Here is a 19,313-nt window from a genome sequence, read left to right as displayed (position 1 = left end):
CCGAGGGGAGCGGGGTCCGCCACGGGGAGTGTGGGCGCGGCGGGGGCGGGGCCAGCGGGGCGCATGCGCGGGACACGGAGGAGAGGTGCGGGGCGACGCCACGGCCGCCATGGGGAGTGTGGGCACTGCCAGAGAGGGAGCGGGGCCAGCGGGGCGCATGCGCGGGACGCGGTGGAGGGGTGCGGGATGACGCCGCGGCCGCCATGGCGGGTGAGGGCCCGTTCGGGGGCGGGGCCGGCGCGGCGCGAGGGCCGCAGGGCGGGCAGGCGCTTTCCTCCCTCGGCCGCCGCCATCGAGGAGTCGGCGCCGGTCGGGGCGGGCGCTGCCGCCTCCTCTGCCCGCCCTTCTTTCTCCTCTGCCCGCCCTTCTTTCTCCTCTGCCCGCCCTCCTCCCCGCCGACCTTTGAGGTAGGCAGGGCCCCCCGCGCTTGGGCGGGCGTCTCCGAGTTCCCCCTGGTATCCCCGAACCCTCACGCACCCCCTTTCCCCCCAGCCCCCCCTCCCCGGGAACCCCCTGAGAGGGCAATTGGTAGCGGGGGACGGGACCCCCCTGACAGGGTCGGGAGAGGGCTCCCTGCCCACTGGGATCCCCTCCCCGGGGGGTTTTGGGGGGCAGGACCCCTCGGGGACCCCAGGTGAGAGGTGCGCCCCCATTAGTGCCACCGCTGTCCCGTTAACTCGTTATTTTCGCTGCATCCCCCCCCCCAAAAAAATTTCCCGTTTTCTCCCCCTTTCTTGCCCCTCAGGTGATGGCGGAAGAGGCCGAGCCCAGCGCCCCCCTCCCGGCAGAGGGGGCTCCCCCCCACCCCATCCCGGAGGCCTCTGAAGGGCCCCCCGAGATCCTGAGGGCTCCCCCCACACCACCAGGTCTTCCCAGGGGTGCCCCCCCATCGCGGGCCGCTCCGAGGGGGCACCCCCTTACCCTGGGGGTCCCCCCGAACCCCGGGGGGCAGCGAGGGCCCCCCCGCCCGATCTCGGGGCGCTGCGTGCGGCACTGGAGGCGGCTCTGACCCGAGACCCCGGGGAGGAGACGCCGGCCGAGCCGAGCCCGATTTTGGGGCTCCCCCGGCCCTCCCAGGAGGGGGTGGCGTGGGGGGAAGGTGGGGGCTTGGGGCAAGGGGCGGTGTGGGGAACCTCCCTGTGTGGCCCTGGGGTCAGCGCCTGCCGGGCTGTCGGGGTGAGGCCTCCCCTCCTGCCTGTGCCCGAGCAGCAGAGGGCAGGGACGTGGGAGGACACCGTTCAGTCTGGAGGGGAAACCCCCCAGCCGGCCCTCCTCTGCCGGCAGAACAGGATCCAGCGTCCCTTTGAGTTCCGTGCCCCGAGAGCGCAGCTTCTGCAGGAGGACGTGGCTCAGGGAGAGGTGGGGAGCGTGAGGATGGGGAGCGGGTCTCTGCCAGGGGTCGCTCCTTTGTCGGTGTGGGGAGGGAAGTCTTGGGGCTGAAACCGTGTGAAAAGCCTGTCAAGAAAACTGCCAGGCAGCGTGTTCTTGTAGAGATCTCCCAGGAACCCTGATGTTCACTGTTTCACCGTTGAATCCTTGTACCAGTAAGCAGGTAGTGATGTGTACATGACGGATTTGTCCTAGAAAGCAAATTATTTATGTTCCCCTCTAGTGAGGAATTATGTGACCAGTTTTCAAGTGAGTGGCAGGAAGGAACAGCAGCATGTTTTGGTGACAGGACTAGAAGAAAACGTCACCAGGCTTATTTCTTTCACATCTGGTATTAACTTTTAGATGTACCGAACCCCCAGGTCGTGGCTGCACGGTCTGAAAATCCTCTGTTCCTAACTGAAACGAGTGGGAATTTTCAGTAGAAAAACTGCAGAGCTGTGCAAGGCCTTTCCTGCCTCTGGCTCCCTCTGCTTGGAGAAGGCAGGAGCTTTGCCTCTGGCTGCTGAAGGATGTTATTTTTCAAAACTGAGGTTGGAATCTGTCTCTGTCCTCTTATCTGCACCTCACTGGAGGAGGTGGACGCTGTTCCTCAGTAATGAGGTGGCAATGCTGGCAGGGGGAGTTCATCGAAGAAATATCATCTATTTTCACTGGTAAAAAGAATATGATTTTTCTTTTTTTAAGATGCTAAACATGACTCTGGCTAAAGGTAAAGTCCATTTACAGAGTCTGTTTTGGATTACTGCTTTTTTTTCCTGAATCCTGTGCTGACTGAGGGTCTTACTGTATAAAAGTTGTCAAATCCTGTCATTTCTCTGTGTTTGTTGTTAGAGATCATGGCACCAGAACCAGCAACTTCCATCATCGACAGGGCCGTCACGATGAGGAAGGAGATGGAAGCCCGGAAAGGGCTCTTGGCCTGGGCACTCCTTAACGTGTCTCTCGCAGGCATGCTGTGTACTGAAATGTGCGTTAATTGTCACACCTGAGTCAAACAAGCAAAGCCTCCTCCTTCCTGTCTCCCTAAATATTTCCTGGGACTGAGTAGTTGCAAAATGCTAACTTCTCTTTTTTCTTTTCCGGACTGGAAATCTCATCAGCTCCTATTACAACACCGCCTGCTGGCCACTCTGATATCTTGGTGAGTTGCTGCAGCATTTAAATTAGTTTTCAAGGTTCTTTTCTTTTTTTCACTTGTCAGTTTGATTGCTGGAGAAGCAGTCTTTAAACTAGCTTTTTTAAAAAAAAAAAAAAAAAAAAAGCATTTTTTTGTTTGTTTTAAATGTAAAAAAAGATATAGTTTGCTTTCCGCTGTCTCCCTGGAAACTTGGAATTTCATCCGTGTTAGTGACAGGTAAGGAGTGTTAACAGCTCTCTTAGACAGGAAGAACTTACTTGGTGCCTTAAATCTGTTGACCGTGTAGAGGAAGGCTTTGAGGAACACGTCAGATTTTCCTGCTCTGTTGTACCGTGGGCGTGGATGGCATTTCACAAGAATTCAAGTTTGTTTTGGAGGAGCAGACTCTAAGCCAGCTGTATCAAATATGATTAGAGGATGAAGCAGGAGGAGGAGGAAAATCATGAGATGAGTTACAGATGAATTGGCAGAAGATGTTTTTTGAGAAATACTGTGAAACTTCATTGTAGTAGATTTGGAAAACAACTGTCCATCTTTAAAAATTCAATTTTAGCAATGTCAATTAATCTCAGTACAGAAAGGAAAATTATCTCCAATGGTTCTGGCATAAAAAGGTGAAGAAATCTTGGCTGTTGCCCAAATTGGTACTTACCGACAGCACTAATAATTAGACCTGGTTTTAATGGGCATAAGCCCGTTTTTGCAAACAAGACACTTTGGTTACTCCCCGTGCTCAAGCGACGGTAAAAACTTCTCTGTTTCTTCTAGAACTCGCACTTGCATCTCTGCTCAGCCTGAACGCCGCCTCTGGTTTCTGGGTGTGCTTCAAATACACAGGGGCACCGACCAGCCTGTCGTGAGTCCTGGCCAGCAGAGCCTGCTGGGGCTGCAGAATGCAGGTGGGTGCAGTCAATATCTTTGGCAATTCTTTTTGAATTCTTTTGTTTTGTTTCCAGACGGTCTCTGTCTCAAGGGCAGGATTCTCTAGCGAAGCGCGTTCTGAATCGCCTCCTCTGACAGGAGCAGTAAACTGAATTACCGCAGCGTATTAAAATTCACCACGTCACGTGACAATTGAGTGTTTGTGGGAGAACTGGAGGGGAAACAAACACAGGAGGTGGGAAAGGGCAGGATGAGAGCGGCTGCTGAAGGACAGGGAGGGACTTGAACCCTGTGAGGTTGGCCAAGGAGTTTGTGACTTGTCCATGGAAGCAGGAGCCAGGCAGAGAGTGCAGGTCCATATTTAATTTTGATGTCCCACTACTGTCTCGCTGGGTAAGGAGAATGAAAGGAGAGGGACAGACAGAGCTTTGTGTGAAGTCTGAAATGAGCTACTCAGAAATCTTTTGGAGATCAAAGCAAAGTTCTAAAAAGAAGCTGACAAGGCAAATATACCAAAATCGAGATGCTGGCACGGTAGTATTGCGCTCTGCTCGTCTGGCCTAGAAAACGGGGAGCAGACGGTTGTAACGCTGTAACACCAAGGTTTGAGCATCTCCTGTGTTCATTTGCACAGATCAGTTGAGACATTCAGCGGCTCAAGATGCACAGAGTAGGCAGGTAGAGCTGAGCTGATGAAATAGGCGATGGAATAGAGAAACCCCTGGGTTACGCAAGGTGCCTGGTAACACTGAAATCTGAAGCTGCAGGATTGGTGCTGAGGTGTTGTCCTGTGTCTGTCTTCTCTTTTTTCCTGTCAGTGACTTGACTGCCGAGTTCTGTAGGGGCCAGATCTTTCTAGCATCCCTTCTTGCATCTTTTCTAAATCGCCTTAAGATAGCGTTGTGTGCGTGTCTAAGCGGGGAGGAGAGTTTGGGGCTGCTGCATCCGCGATGCTCATTCTGTTTTTCCTTCCCGCAGCGGTACAAACACCTCCACCACGTGAGCTGGCGGCACCTTCTCCTCCGCCCCGGGGCCAGAGTGTGCTGAGTTACAGCCCGTCCCGCCGCCCTCGCGCCCGCCCGCAGTTTGGTACCGGTTGTGTCCCGGGGTGCAGCCCCCAAGGACGGGCTCTGCCAAGCGGCAGCGCTTCTTACGTCAGTGCTGGAACCTGCTCCCCGAGCAGCAGCTGCACTCGGGTAAGGACCAGGACAGCTCCCCAGGGTGCAGTTCGGGTCTTCGTTTGGTGCCTGTGCCGCTGAAGGGGAGCGGTAGCCACCGGAGAGTTGTTTATGTGTGTGTTTGCTCCTTTTGCAAAGCGGATCTAAATTTGTCATATTGGGATTTGTCCTTCTTCCCTAGTGCCACTTCCTCGGTTTAGAGCAGCTGGTTTGTTTCAGAACAAAGCAAAGCCAAGCAATCAAAATGTAAGTGCAAAGGAGACCGCAAAAACCCAATCCAGACCCCAAATGAGAGTCTTTTATGTTCATGTCGTTTAGAAATCAAGGTGGAATTCTGTCTTCCTTCTATGACACAACCGTTTGTTTTCCTTTGCCCAAGGTTTCCAGCTCCTCTCCCAGCAGGTCACCGTCCCCCCTAGCGCTGGGCCACTGGAGAGCGGCGGGTTAAGGTCTCGTTGCGGCTCTTCCCCCGCTCTGTGTAATTCTGCGGGCGCAGAGGAGGATGTGACAGACCTCAGGGCACTGCACGCCTGCCTTCGGAGAGAGGAACAGAAGCGGCGGAGAGTCCAACTCGGTAAAAACCAAAGTGATTTGATGGGAAAAGCTTGGTCAGGAGAAGGGGGTGCGTTTGTTGGAGATTGGCTTTTACGGATGAGAAAAGTCCCAAAGGATTCCAGTGCAGCCGTACTAGGAGATAGACCTGACTCGTTTGTGGTGATCGCCTGTGACTGGGTAAAGGCGGCTGCTGACTAGTGGAGTCTCCTGCTGAGTGGTTCGGACGTGAGGTGGGACACTGTCGTTTCTACCTCTCTCCGTGGCTTAGGACCTCCAGAACGTTTTCCTCCAAAGTTTTGCTGGGGATGGGCTGGGAACGTGTGCTGAGAGATCGTCTCTGTGGCACCCGTTGGCCGTAGCGGCCCGTGATAAGCTGCCGGGCTCTGTTGCCGTGTGATGAGAGGGATATTTTGTGGAGAAGGCGTTTCAGATGCGGGGGTGAATTACCTGCAGGCAGTTTTTGTCCTGGATAGGGACAGTCGGGGTGCAGTCGGTGTTTCTGCAGACCGACCTCAGTGTCCCTATTCATGGCAGTTCGTGTCCTTGTGTCTGGCCAAAGCCTTCATATCCTGACCTGCTGTGCCTGTGCTGTTGCGTCGAGAACTTCTTGGCAATGACTGTACGTGAGTGTTTAATGAAGGAATCGTTTCAGGGTGTTTGGATTCCAGCTCTCCTTCCAGCAGCCCAGCTTTGGGCAACTGCAGCCGTTCCATCGCCGACTGCGCGCAGGTGCTGAGAAAGTTCCGGTACCAGCTGGCCTGCAGGCCCCGGGCCCCATCACCACACAAGGATGTACCTGACCTGCGCTCGATACGGGCTGCAGAAGAGGTAAATTCCACAGCAAAAGTGGTCAAGGGAGAGAAACGGGTCTGTAAAGTACACAGCTTTGTGCAGAGGTTTGGATTCGAGCTGCATCAGGAATGTGGGAGAGAGAAATCCTCGAGCGCTGAGCTGTCTTCATCCAGCTTGCGAAGCTCGTGGTCACTGTAAATGGCCATTGCAAACTCTGAACTGTAGTGGGAAAAGGATTTCTCCCTTGGAGAGCAAGGCTCACACTGGATACAATCCATTTCTGATCTAAAACTGGAGTTGGAAGGGATTTGTGTGGAACCCCGTGGAACAGCTGAAGGACATAAAGCATAAAGCCTTTACCCTGGCGTCTGAAAGAAGTCTGATGCCAAGGAACGCCATTCCCGTGGCCTCAGTGAAATGGGATCGATTATTTCCTACGTTACCCTGATGAAACTGCCCATTCAGGTACCTCTTCCATCAAGCCCGCAGTTCAGAGCAATTTTATCCTCGTAGAGCAGAGAGCTTCAGACTGACTTTGGGCTCATGGCGGGTGGCTGTAGCGTGACTGGAGAGTGAGCGCGTCCTCCGTGAAGCTGCTGTAGGAGTCCCGTGATCCAGCCAGCAGGCGTATAAGAATTTGGGGAAAAATGCAGTTGGAATGATGTAGTTAGCGTCAGAAACTGTCACAGACCCTACAAACTCTTGGTATTCTCTGAAGTTCTCACACGTAGTTAATGGCCCTTTCCATAGGTCTGGGCACGGGGGACGATGCAGCGCCACCTCCTTGGTCACGTGGATTCCTGGACCACGAAGGTCAGAAACGTCGGTCCCGTCTGGGGCCGAGACGTCCCGTCTCTGTGACGAGGTTTGGTTTTCCTTGCTGGAACTCAGATTTCTAAATTGGTGTTTCTGCAGTATTTCTAGCTCGCTCTCCCGGGCTCAAAGCGTGGAAAATTCCAACCCAAAGGCTGGGTTTTTTCTGACTGTCCCGAGCAGCGTAATAAAAGCAAAAGGAAAAACCTTGGTCTTAGTTAGCAACAGCCCTTGCTGGAGCAGGGCAGAGTGAATTGCACATGGTGGCAAAACAGTCAGTCGAGCTTTGGATTGCCCCTTCACTCACAGAATCTGTCAGGTCTAAAGTTTTGCTTGTGGGTTTTGTGTGGGTTTTTTGGGATTTGGTTTTAAATAAGGGTGGTGTAAAGCAAAGATGAGTATGAGATCCGTGCCAGACTGCTGAGCATCTGTTCCTAAACCCAGGGCCAGCACGCATCAGTTCCCAGCTCCTGTCGCATACAAATCCCCCACGGAGTGTTTATCAGCTTCTTGATTTCCCCAGACCAATGTGAGAGGGAGTGGCCTCATCAAAGCATAAATTCCCTTTATGGTGGAGGGCTGTGCTTCATCATACCCCTTGCCTCACGGTTCAGAAAAGCTTCAGAAAGCAAAGCTTTACCTGATACTTTCTAGAGATGTGTTTTCCTGACTCCTTTATTTGAATTTTCTGGTCATTTAGTCCTCTAGTCTTTTAGACCTTTTAGTCCATTTCTATACTGAATTTTCTGGTCTTTTAGAAAGTATTAGAGAGTCACTGAAACTCCGCCTGACTTGATACTCTAATTGAATTCCTTTTGTCCTTGGCTGGCTTCAGTATTTCTGTTGTTAAGCTCCTTTGTGACTGTAACAGTGATGCTGGAGGTGAGGGAGGAGGCTGCCAAATTGAGGGGGTCGGGGTTGCAGAAGCACCTCTGGGGAGCTCGGGAGCAGGCAGCTGCCCCGTGTCAGGCGTCAAGCGAGGGGGCAGAAGGGGCTTGGCTGAGCAGGGACCTGCTCGCTGAGCTGCAGAGCAAAAGGAATGGCACCCTCTCTGGGAGCAAGGTCAGGCTTGGCAGGAAGGGGCAGAGCCGTGGCTCGCACACGCGGGGAGGAGAGAGGAGAGGCCAAAGCTCAGTTAGAGCTGGGAGCGGCCAGTGATGTGTCTGACAACAAGAAGGGATTTTTCAGTAGGTTTGTAGCCAGAGGAGCTCTGAAGAAAACATCAGAGTGAGACTTGTTGAGGGTGGTCACCTGACAGAGAGGCGTGGGGGAGACATCGGCCTGTCAGCCCTGCACAGCCCCTGAGCAGCAGCGGGGCTTTGATGAGAAACAGGCCTTGGGGGAGAGATCAGAAACTGCCGAGTTGTGCCGAGGTGTCAGGGAAAAACAAGGGACAGCTGCCACCCCGAGCTGTGGGACAGTGCTGAACTGTGAGGAGTTCCCGCCGCGGGAACAGCGCCTGGGCGAGCAGGGGATCGGTCTGCACAGCGTGTGAGAGTGCTCTGTGCTGGTAGGAGGAAAGGTTGAGAGCTGCCTAATTGCTGATTCGCTAATTATGAAGTAAGAGCTTTAGCGAGAGCATAAGTAGGTACTATTGTAAGAATAAAGGGTCTTTCCTTCTGCACTTCAGTGGAGAGTCCGTGCCTCAGTTGCCACGCGTGGGAGGTTTGACTGAGCAGGGCCGGCCTGCTTGGCAGATCCTCTGGGACTCACGGACCAGGCGGCTTTTGTTAAATGCACGTCCCAGTGTTTGAAAGTTCCACCCCGCATTGCTCTCAGTGCAGTTTCAGCAGTCCATTGTACCGCTCCATTTTCCCAGAGGCTGGTGCAGGATTGGGGATGTGATACACCCCCCAGTGCCACGTTCTTTGGCCCAAGCGTCTGTGAGGCTGTTTTGGAAATGAGTCCCTTTATCTGATTCAATCCTTTTTGGGGTGCCATGTCACCACAAGACTTGCTTCTCAAGACCTAAAATATTGTTCCAGGCAGTGGCATGAGGCACGGCATAAGTTTCCAACCAACCAGTGGCTGCTTCCACCATTGTAAGCACACAGGGTTTGTCATGCCGAGTTTGTGGGAGCGTGATAGAATCAATCTGCCAGGCCTCCCCATATTTATACTTTAGCCATCGTCCCCTGTACCAAAGGGGATTTAACCGTTTGGTTGCTTGATGGCAGCACGTCTCACATTCATGGACCACCTGTGCAATAACATCCATGGTTAAGTCCACCCCTCGGTCACTTGCCCATCTCTGTGTTCCATCTCTGCCCTAATGGCCCGAGGAGTCAAGGGCCCAGCGAGCCAGAAATCGTTCACCCTTATGCTGCCAGTCCAGATCCACTCGAGCCACCTTAATCTTAATCCACCTGTTGGTTGTTCCGATGTTCTTCAGTGTCCTGACTCTTGGGTACGTGAGCACCTACACGCTGTACTTTCACAGCCAGGTTCTCTACCCCAGCAGCAGTATCTCGCCCTCACTCAGCAGCCCAGACGGGTTTGCCTCTCGCTGCCCGTGGCTCCGTTCCCGCTGCTGTAACCGCCCCCACAGCGCATTTGCCACCACCCCGAGTCAGTGCAGAGACAGAGCACTGGCCACCTCTCTCGCTCGGCGGCAGCCAAGGCCACCTGGATGGCTTTCACCTCTGCACACTGACTCGGTAGGCACGGGCCAGGCCCCAGCACGTTGCAGTGAGCTGGGTCTCTCTGCAGTTACCCAGGTGACACCATACCTTTTCCAAATATTTGACTAGTTTTTTGGGATTCTGCACCTGTTTGGGAGTGAAGTTCCAATACACCGGAGGTGGCCACTGTCCTGGGCACTTGCCCGTGCTGTCCCACACCCCCAGCCACTCATAAGTCTCCAGCCTTGGGGTAGATCTCTGGGTGATGCTCTTCAATAGTTGCTTAACCCTGAACAAAGCCTGCACCACGTGTGGGAACACACTGGCTCCCAGCAGTAAGATGACCACGTTAGTTGGATATTCAAAATTCCCCAAATTCTCAAACAGAGTTGTAAGTAGCCTCAGGACTGAGAACTTCATCGTGCCATCGATCAGTGTTACACAGTTCAGCAAAATGAAAATCTTAACCCAGCTCCCATGGGTGCTGAGCAGCAGCAGGGGGACTCTATACAGCAAATGAGGAGAGGCAGTTTTAAGGAGCCAAGCGATGGACGTTATGCCCAGCAATTGATAAGCTGATGTAATGAATGCTTTAACCCATGGTTATGACACACTGACCCGATCTGCCGTTATCTCGACCCTTCGAGCCCCACGCTGGGCCCCAAAAAGGACTCTCGTGGTTTGAACTCTGTCAGAGCCAAAGACCACGCAGCCGCTTGCTCACCCTCCCCTTGGGGGAATGGGGGAAGAGAGTGGAGGGACGCAAGGAAAACTCGTAGGTTGAGATAAAAAACCACCAGTTTAGTGACTGTAATAAAACAATAACAGTAATAGAAAGTACAAATGGGTGATGCCCAAGGCGATTGCTCAGCACCCACCGACCGATACCCAGCCCGCTCCCGGCCAGCGCCCCCGACAGAACAGAGATCCTGCCGTCACAACACACAGCCCTGGGGCTGTGCTTCCTCCCAGCTGGAGAAAATTAACTCTACCCCAGCTGAAACCAGGACCCTGTTGTAGCAGATTAAAGCTACTCTGTGAGCGTGGGACAGAACTGGACATGGGCGAGCAAACGCTTCAGGTGACCGCAAAGTGGGGCAGGGCAGTCTGGAGTGTTTCTGTCGGGACCAAAGCAGGTGCTCGGGGGGCTGTGCTGGGGTGTGTGAACGCTCCGGGACGAGCCGGGGGGTACAGGAAGGTGCTGAGGGGAAATGATGGGGGCCTGGGGACACCCTGAGAGGAGCTGTTGGCCAATGGCAAGCTGGGTCCCTCCCCCTGCAGCGGAACCCTGCCCCACCCGGCCTGGTGACGCGTCACCGTGACCCCCTTTGTGACACGCTTCTGTGTCTCCCCCGGCACCGTATCTGAGCAGTGCAGCCCCACGGTGTCTGACAACACGGGGAAGGGACAGGGCAGGAGCACAGCGAGGAGACTCCTGAGCACGGCCCACGTCTTTTCCCATCGCTCCCTAAAGCTGAACCCCCCACGGCCCCTCAACCACTTTCCTCCATTTTTGAGGATGGCAGAGAGACCCCCCAGCAGCCCCAGGGTGGTTTGGGAGGAGGTGGGGGCTCCCCAGGAGAGCAGCTCTCTTCCAGAGCCCTGTGACGTGTCCACCGTGCAGCCGCTGCAGATGGGTGAGTAGAGGGCTCCGCGGGGCTGGCTCGATGCCGGGACCCCATTTCCTCGGCGTGGGGCCATTTAAAGCTCTTCGCCACCCGGGAGGCTCGTTGGGAAGGTGGCGTGTCTACTGACTCTCCTTGTTACCTGTAGGCGAGACCCTGCCGGAGGAGGATCCAGAGCTCACAGAGCGCCAACCAAGATGGGATTCTGAGAGCACCTCGTTGCTTTCTTTGCTTGACAGCAGCAACATGACAATGGTAATGAGCTCCCAGGGACCCTTGTCCATGGCATCAGCTTGTGCAGCAAAGGGACCCAGGGACGGTTGAGCTGATCAGCCGTGCAGCACCGTCGGTGTGCTCGGAGTGACACGCCTTCCCCCCATCCCTCCTCCCGTAGGTGTCTGGCGAATACCTCCAGCCTTCTCAGAGGACGGACATTCTCCTCGTGGCCATCGAGGCCTTGACGGCAGACGATGCCAGTGACAGGCAGATGGGCAGTGACATCGTGGACATGGCTGTGAGGGACCCCGCATGCTGGCTGATGGATGTAAGTGCCCCGTGGCTGGATTGTCCTTCCATGTCAAGTCTTGTTCTTCCCTCCTGCCCTAACACAGCTCTCAGGCACCCAAAACCCATTTCAAGGCAGCAGGGAGGGGTGGGAATGGCAGCACCATCCTTACCCATGTCCCCTCCAGGTGCCAAAAGTGATGAGATACATCCACAAAAATGTGGAGCACATCTGCAGGGAGCCAGCCCGCAACAGCCTGGACTCGCTGCTGCTGCTGCTGACCAGCTGGAGCCCCAGGGAGGTGGTCAGGAGCCTTCTGAGGATCTCTCCAACGTGTGACAGGTACCGGCCCCGACAGCCTTGAGGGCTTGTTTCCATGGGGAGAGTGGCCCAGAGACTCTCTGGCTGCCAGACCACGGAAAACTGCGGGATATCCCCGAGGAGCAGGGCTCTCCATCCCACCACGCTTCCCCCTTCAGCCCGAGCCGGCCCCAGCAGAGCCCCTGTCCCACGGGAACAGAGCCTCACCCCCCTTTGCCTCCCCGGGCACCCCGAAATGAGGGGGTGGGCAGGGCCGGGGTCCGGAGGAGCTGAGGCAGCCCGACTGACCGAGTTGGCTCTGGCTCCGCAGCGCTGCCGTGGCCATGTGGGAGGTGCTGATCTCCACGCCCTGGGAGTTATGCACCATCTTGCCGGAGCTGGTCAGCGTGCTGGAGGACTGCCGGGAGCGCAGGGTGTTCAGCTCTGCCGTGGATGACGCCTGCATCTACCCCTTGGCTGTGAGTGACCCACACCCAGCCCCACCGCTCTGCCTTCCTCCTCCTCCTCCTCCTCCTTCCCCTGCTCAGCACCAGCCAGACCCCTGTGCCACACGCTTGGGCCCACCCCACGCTGGTTTGGCCCCACCAAGCCTGTCCCGGCACAGGCAGCGCTCTGCCCTCCCCCCTGCCTGCATCCCCCTGCCCAGCTCCGCAGCCTGGAGACCCCGGGAAGGGGCAGAAACCAGAGTCAAGGCAGTTGCTGGTCCTGGGTCAGAGACGTGGGGACTCGGAGGTGGTTTCAGGGGGAGAGGAGACATTTCCCATGGACCGTGCTGGTGGGGAGGAGGGAGCCCTGCAGCTCTGCTGGTCTCTCACCGCTGTCTCCGTTTTAGCTCCTGGTCTGCACCGACATTGATGACAAGGACTTTGCTGCCCTCTACAATGCGCAGAGGTTCCTGAGGCATCCCGGCCCGGTGACGCTCTCGCTGGTGCTCACGGGCCTCATCACACTTTCAGAAACACCCGAAACGGTGAGCGGGGGGTCGGCAAGGGGAGACACACTGGTATCCGGGGCCTGGGGGATGCGGTGGCTTGGCCCCGTCTGGGAGGATGAGGGGTGATGGCTCCAAGCACCCTCCCTGCTCTGAGGGGGCTGGGGGGTGCCTGGGGGGGGCCCTTCACTGCTTCACAAGAAGGTGACTGGTGTGTTCCGTACAGGCAAGGAAAATGCTGGTGTTGCTGCCCGACATCATGGAGAACTTGCTGGCAGCCAACGCCGATGTCAGGATGAAGGCCCTGATGCTCTTCATCAACATGATGGGTCACATGAAGAGGGAAGAGGCCAACCTCATCTCTCTGAGGGTTGCAGAGAAGCTCCTGCCCCTCTTTGATGATGTAAGTCTGCCATGGGAGCCTGAGCAGAGGCGATGGGTGAAAGATGGCTGCCCTCCAGTGCGGCCATGCGGGAAGCATTTGGGCAGGGGTCCCCCCCTTGCTCCTCTTGCGTAGCCTTTTGGGGCTCTTCCTCTCCCCGCTCCTCTTCCGTGGCCTTTCAGTGCTCTGGGGCCGTTATGCTGCAGCCGCAGGTCAGGCCGACGGCTCCTGGTTCAGGATCTGGCCCCAGAGCAGCTCCTCTCCCCCGGCCACGCTAACGCCCCTGCTCCCCGTGGGCGAGGAGCGGCTGGTGCTGAGCTGCCTCTGTCCTCCTCCCTGCCAGGAGTTCAGCCGCGTGCGGGAGCTCTCCATCCGCCTCTTCAAAGACGTGATGAAGACCGCGGTGGGGAGAAACAAGAGAAAAATGGTGAAGACAGCACAGAGGGTCCTGGTCCCACTGTTACTCCGTATGAGCGACCAGGTGGAGAGCGTGGCCAAGGTGCGGTGACCAGCGATTGGTGTCACGGGGAAGGGTGTGCTGACACCACGGGGGTGGCCTGGGCGTGAGGGACAATGGGAATGTGTGTCACCGCAGGGTCCCGCTGCACTGGTCCCAGTGCTGCAGAGCTGGAGGGGGAGGTGGGGACCCCCCGGCCCACAGGAAGGGTCCCTGCAGCCCCAGCACGAGCAGGGCCAGAGAGCCTGGCACAGACAGTTCCCTGCTCAGTCGGAGCCGGCTCCCAGAGCGCGGGATGGCCCCAGCAATGAAGGGGGATCCAATCCCGGGATCACCCCGTGCCCCCAGCTCAAAGCCAGGCCCAGAGCAGGAGGATGCCAGGTCTCCTTCCCTGGGCTCTGGTGCCATCTCCCAGCCTCTGCTTCTCCGCAGGCTTCCCGGGACACCCTCAGCGCCTGTGGAGAGTTCCTGGGCAGGTGGAGGCTCAGATCCACAGCCAAGACATGGCAGACAGACCTGATCGGACAGTGCTTGGTGAGGACACCCCCCACACCCCGGGACGGGCTGGACGGGGGCTGCAGCCGTGCCTGGGGGGGCTGTGCCGCTCTGCATCGCCGCCCTGCCCCAGCCCCGCTGCTCCAGCTGCAGCCTCCTTCCCTGCCCTCCAGCATGCAGCCCCCAGGGGCTCTTCTCCAGGAGAGCCCGGCCCAGCTGGGCCCTGGCAGCCGGACGGAGGGGTCTCGGCACCCCCAGCCCCCTCTGCCTGCGGCTCTCTCTGGCCCCCAGCCCCACGGGTCTCCTGGCTGGGAGACGGGAGTCACTGGGAGGGAGCGGGGGTGCTGGCGGGAAGGACTGCTCCGGACGGCTGCGGAGGGTCCGTACCAGCCCCGTGCCCTTGTGCTCCCTCAGATAACGCACAGGAAGAGCAGGGTGGACGAATACCTGCTGCAGAGCCTGCCCTACCTGAAGGACCCTCAGGCCACTGTGCGGGAGGCGGCCGTCAGGTTCATCGGTGAGTCCCCGGGGACCCATTTCTGGCCGCCCGGCCCCAGTTCCCACTGGTGGGCTCGCTGGGGGTCTTGCTGGGTCCCACTGCCCCCTTGCTGGGGCACAGCCCTGCCCAGGGGGAGCAGAGCTCTGACATTACCTCTGTGCCCCAGGTCTTGCTGCGCGGCACCGGAGGACCCTCAGCCAGGAGAGTGTGGGGGACATCTGTGATGGTGAGTAGGGACAGAGCCCGGGCAGGTGCTGCCGTGCCCGGCCCCGCCCCAGGAAAATACTCCAGGGGCAGACGAGCAGTTTCAGGAGGTTTTTTTCAAGAGCAGCTTCACAGTTGTTTGTGTCTTAACACATAGGTTAGCATATCTCTTTAGTAAGGTCTTGAAATTGGAGGAATTTTGTTTTCTCCCCAAAAAGGAAGGGACTTTGTGGGGAAAGAACAGCCATCCCTGTCCTGCCCCTTGCCAGGAGGCTGATGATGTCCAGGCTTCACGCTGGGATGCTCAGATCAATACACGGGCTCGTTGAGGCCACACACAACTCTAGACCCGCTCGTACAGCAAACGAAAAAATGACTCCGAGGCCTGGCCCAGTCCTGAGCCCCTCTGTGTGTCGGGGGCACACGGGTCGTTCCTGAGCAGCAGCTTCAGCCGCTCTGGTTCTCTCACCGGCTCCTCCTGGCCAGGGAAGGAGATGGCTGGGGCTGGCGTGGGCTGGGGGGGGTCCTGGGGGTCCCTGCGGGCACTGGGGGCTCACGGCTGCTCTGCTCCCTTCTCTCGCAGCGCTCCTGCCCTTGAGGAAAGACTCGGAACTCTCCATCAGGGCCCTGGCCGCCGAGACCATCTCACTCCTGACAACAGAGCAGAGTCTGAGATCAAGATGGAGCCTGCGGTCGCTGTGCTGCTGGCTCTGATGAGCCTCCGAGAGACCAAATGCTCTGGAAAAAGGCTGTACTGGAATAATGATTTTTTTAAATAAAGCTGGAGCCACAAGCCGCTGGGACTCCGTACCGTCCTTCCCACGAGGACCCCCCTGAGTGTGCTGAGCAGGGTCCCCCCCGGCCTCTGCCGCTACCCCAGGACCGCACACCCGCACCCAGCCCGGAGAGGAGGAGGAGGAGGAGGAGGGAAGCTTTAGCCCATCCTGCCCCTCCCGAGACACCTCAGGGCACGAAAAGGCACCGCCCAGCTGGCACGTCGCCATTTCTCCCAGCACCAAAATCCTCTCCTGTACTGGGGAGCTGAGCTGGTTTTGACTGGGCACTGGTTAGTTGCTAGAACATTCTGGGGTCAAACTGGGGGATTCTGGGGTCCAAAGAGAATTTTGGGGAAAAAGTGGGAGGCTTTTGGGGATGCTGGTGGAGATTTTGTGGTAAAACTGTGGGATTTTGACATTCAGGATAGATTTGGGGATGAAAAATAGGAATTTTGGGGGTGCTGAGGCTGATTTGGTGTCAAACTGGGAAATTCTGGGATCAAAAGTGGGAGATTTGGGAGTCAGAAATGGGAGATTTGGGGGTCAAACATGGAAATTTTGTGGTAAAATTGGGGGATTTGATGGTGAAACGTGGATCCTGGGGCCATGGATGGTTTTGGGGTGAAAAGGGGGTTTGGGGGTCTCACCCTGCAGCACCCAGGTGAGGGTGGCTCCGGTGATGGTGGCAGCGCTGTCCCCCACCCCCACGGCCTGGAGGACCACCCAGGTGGTCAGGGCACCCATCAGGGTCTGTACAGAGCTCCCAGCCACACCCAGTGACTCCCAGTTACCCCCACCTGCCTCCCAGCTACTTCCCAGTCCTTCTCCTTAACCCCCAGACACCTCCCAGTAGTCCCCCACCACATTCAATTACCAGTGACCCCCAGCCCATCCCAGTGCTCCCAGTTACTACCCAGTTACCCCCACCTACACCACCTCCCTCCCAGTTACCACCCAGTCTCTCCCGGCACTGCCCTGGCTCCTCCCAGTGGCCCCCAACCACCTTCCAGTGTCTCCAGTCCTCTCCTAGTGCTCCCAGTTACCCTCCCAGTTACCTCTCAGTCCCCCAGGTCCCTCCTAGTAGCCCCCAGCTGCCTCCCAGTGCCCTCCAGTCCCCTCCAAGCAGCCCTTCTGGTGAACCCCAGCCCCTTCCCAGTTCCTCCCAGTGGCACCTGGAGTTCCTCCCAGCACTAGTACTGGAGGTAGTTGGGGCTGATGCTCTCGGGGTACACCTGAGGCAGCAGCATCTGCTGAGGGGGGACACATGGAGGGGGGTGGGGGTCAGGTACCCCTGGGACCCTCAGGGACCCCAAATCACCCCTGTGGCCTCTCCAAACCCCATTCGCCCCCCCCTGCCCTAGTCCCTCCAAAATCCCCTTAGCCCCTGCCCAGATCCCACTGGCCCCCCAGTTCTCCATTTGCCCCCCCAAGATTCCAACAGTCTCCCCGGAACCTACCGGCCGCCCCTTCTCCCCGTCCTCCTCCAGGCGCGGGGCACCTGATGGGGAACGGCTGCGCCTCCTCCTCTGCCCCTCGGCGTCAGGGGCTGAACAGCAGCCGGGTCCCCGCTGCCCGCGCAGCCTCTGCCCCGCTCACAGCCGCGATGCTCCTCCCGCTCGGAGGGCAGGAGGGATCTGCCCCAAGGAAATACCCAGTCATGGCCTTGTTTTAAGAAATCCCGTGGCCGTGAGCGTCTGGGCAGCGCGGTGTTGGGGAACGTCACCCCTTGGCTCCAGCTCCGCTCTGCAGAAAACAGATGAAGTTTGTTGTTGAACTGACGTTTGCAGCGGTTACACTCAGACGTTCAGTGCCTCCTTCTCTTCTCCTGGTGTTCCCCACACCCCTCCTCCCCGGCTCCTCTCCCACGGCCCGACCACCTCTGTCCCTGCTCCAAAGGCCGCCGCTGAATTCAGCTGTTCCATCCCCGGGTCGGGCTTTTCCTGGCGGGGGTCAACCCACCACAGCCGGGCCCCTTCTCTCCCCGGGGAAGGCACAAACCAAAGCAATCCTACCGGGAACGAGCAGAGCACCAGGAGGAAAGGGTCTCTGAAATTCAGTGATGTCTGAAAATCTCGACGACGTCTCTGTCCCCAAAACGAGGATTAACGCGTTTGTGGTGACTCGTACACGCGCAGGGACGGATGAGAAGATTTTGCCACCTCTTGGGCGCCCGCTTAAACCACATCTCAAGGGAGGGGAGGCTGCTGCAGGCGCAGCGCCGCCCTGCAGGACCCCGCGTCCAGGAAGAGGGGGAAGGGGCCCCCCACTTCGGGCTACCCCCCCCCTCAGAGCCCCCTTTCCCAGTCCCCGCTCCCCCCAGCACCCCAAAACCCCCATCGGGGCGAGGGCAGGGGGCTGGCACACAGCGCGGCCCTAAGGGACCCAGGCCTCGGGCAGGGAGGAGGGGGTGGCTGAGGGGGCTCAGGGGGAGTTGGGGCACAATCCCCCTCCCCAAATTGCCAAATTGCACCCCCCTGCTGCTCCCCGAGGGCGAGGCAGGAGCAGAGCCACTGCAGCACCACCACGGGCTGGAGCTGGCGACCCAGGGGGAGCCGGAGCGGGGCCAAGTGAAGGGGCACGGCGGGGGGGCACTGGCACTGGGGGGGTCACTGGGAGCAGGGAGGGGCACTGGGAGCTGGAGACAGAGGGGAGGGGAACTGGGAGTTGCTGGTTTTAGTGGAGCTGGTCCCACCCTGTGTCCACCCCAACCCCTGCCCTCCCCTGGGCGGGGGGGGAAAAGGGTCGGATAATGGTGGGGCTTGTGCCAGTGGGTGTGCAAAGGCTGGTGCTTGTGCAAGCTTTGGGGATGGGGAAAGGCTCGTGCAATGTTTGGGACTTGTATAAACGCGTGTGCAAAGGCCTGTGCAAAGTTTGGAGCTTGTGCAAAGGCCTGTGCGATGCTCAGGCTTGTACAAACACACGTGCCACGTCTGGGGCTGGTGCAAATGCGGGCGCAACACCTGGGACTTGTGCAAAGCCCCGTGCAAGCCCTGGTGAGCGTCCAAGAGCCCTGGGACACGGGAGAGCTGGGATAAACTGTGAAGCACTGGGGGGCACTGGGATGAACTGGGACGGACCAAGGGGCACTGGGAGTTTATTGGGTTATTAACAATATTAACAATATTCTCCTGTAATTCCTGACAGTGTCACAGACAGAACCCTTCAGCTTTACCATCTGCACCTGCTTCTCTGGATTCACAAAGAAATCATAGGGTAATTCCTAGTAATTATGAAAATTAATCAGAAAATAATACTGAAGAAAGTAACAATCGCAGCTGAACAACAAAGTCAAATAAAGGAAGGAATGGAACGAGCAAAAAGTGCCTCAGCTCTTGGAAGCTGTTCCTACACATCATGCTTGTATACTAATCCTCTGAGAGATCAGCATCAGAGGAATTCCAAATTCTCTTGCAATGTTATGTCTACGAGAGAACCCAAACCATTCCAGGTCATAAGGTAAAGAATAACAAAATAATTCCACAGCATCATCCTGAGGAAGAAAAGAAAAAGAAAATTAAAAGGATTTCAAGCACTGAATATGATTTGAGGGAATAAAGATTTTTTTTTTTTAATTGAAAAAAGAAGAAAAAAGAAGTCTGGCACCAAACAGCTGAGAGAGCTTCTATATAACAGGGAGCACCACAAAGGCAGATGAACCAGGTCATTATAAACCAGACAACTGTTTCTTCCCTTTGAGACAAGAACTACCACTAGTCAGATTATTTCAATTTGAAAAAAAAAAAAAAA

At 57.0% G+C, this 19,313-nt stretch overlaps 1 pseudogene; it reads left to right on the top strand.

The window, feature by feature from the left end:
* The first annotated feature begins 2,228 nt into the window (after positions 1–2,228).
* Positions 2,229–6,798, top strand: LOC141954953 (transmembrane protein 209-like; annotated as a pseudogene).
* The last annotated feature ends 12,515 nt before the right edge of the window (positions 6,799–19,313 follow it).

The sequence above is a fragment of the Athene noctua genome, unplaced genomic scaffold (assembly GCF_965140245.1).
Source record: "Athene noctua unplaced genomic scaffold, bAthNoc1.hap1.1 HAP1_HAP1_scaffold_44, whole genome shotgun sequence".
NCBI lineage: Eukaryota > Metazoa > Chordata > Aves > Strigiformes > Strigidae > Athene > Athene noctua.
Note: the sequence above shows the minus strand (reverse complement) of the source record. Positions and strands in the feature narration are given on the sequence as shown.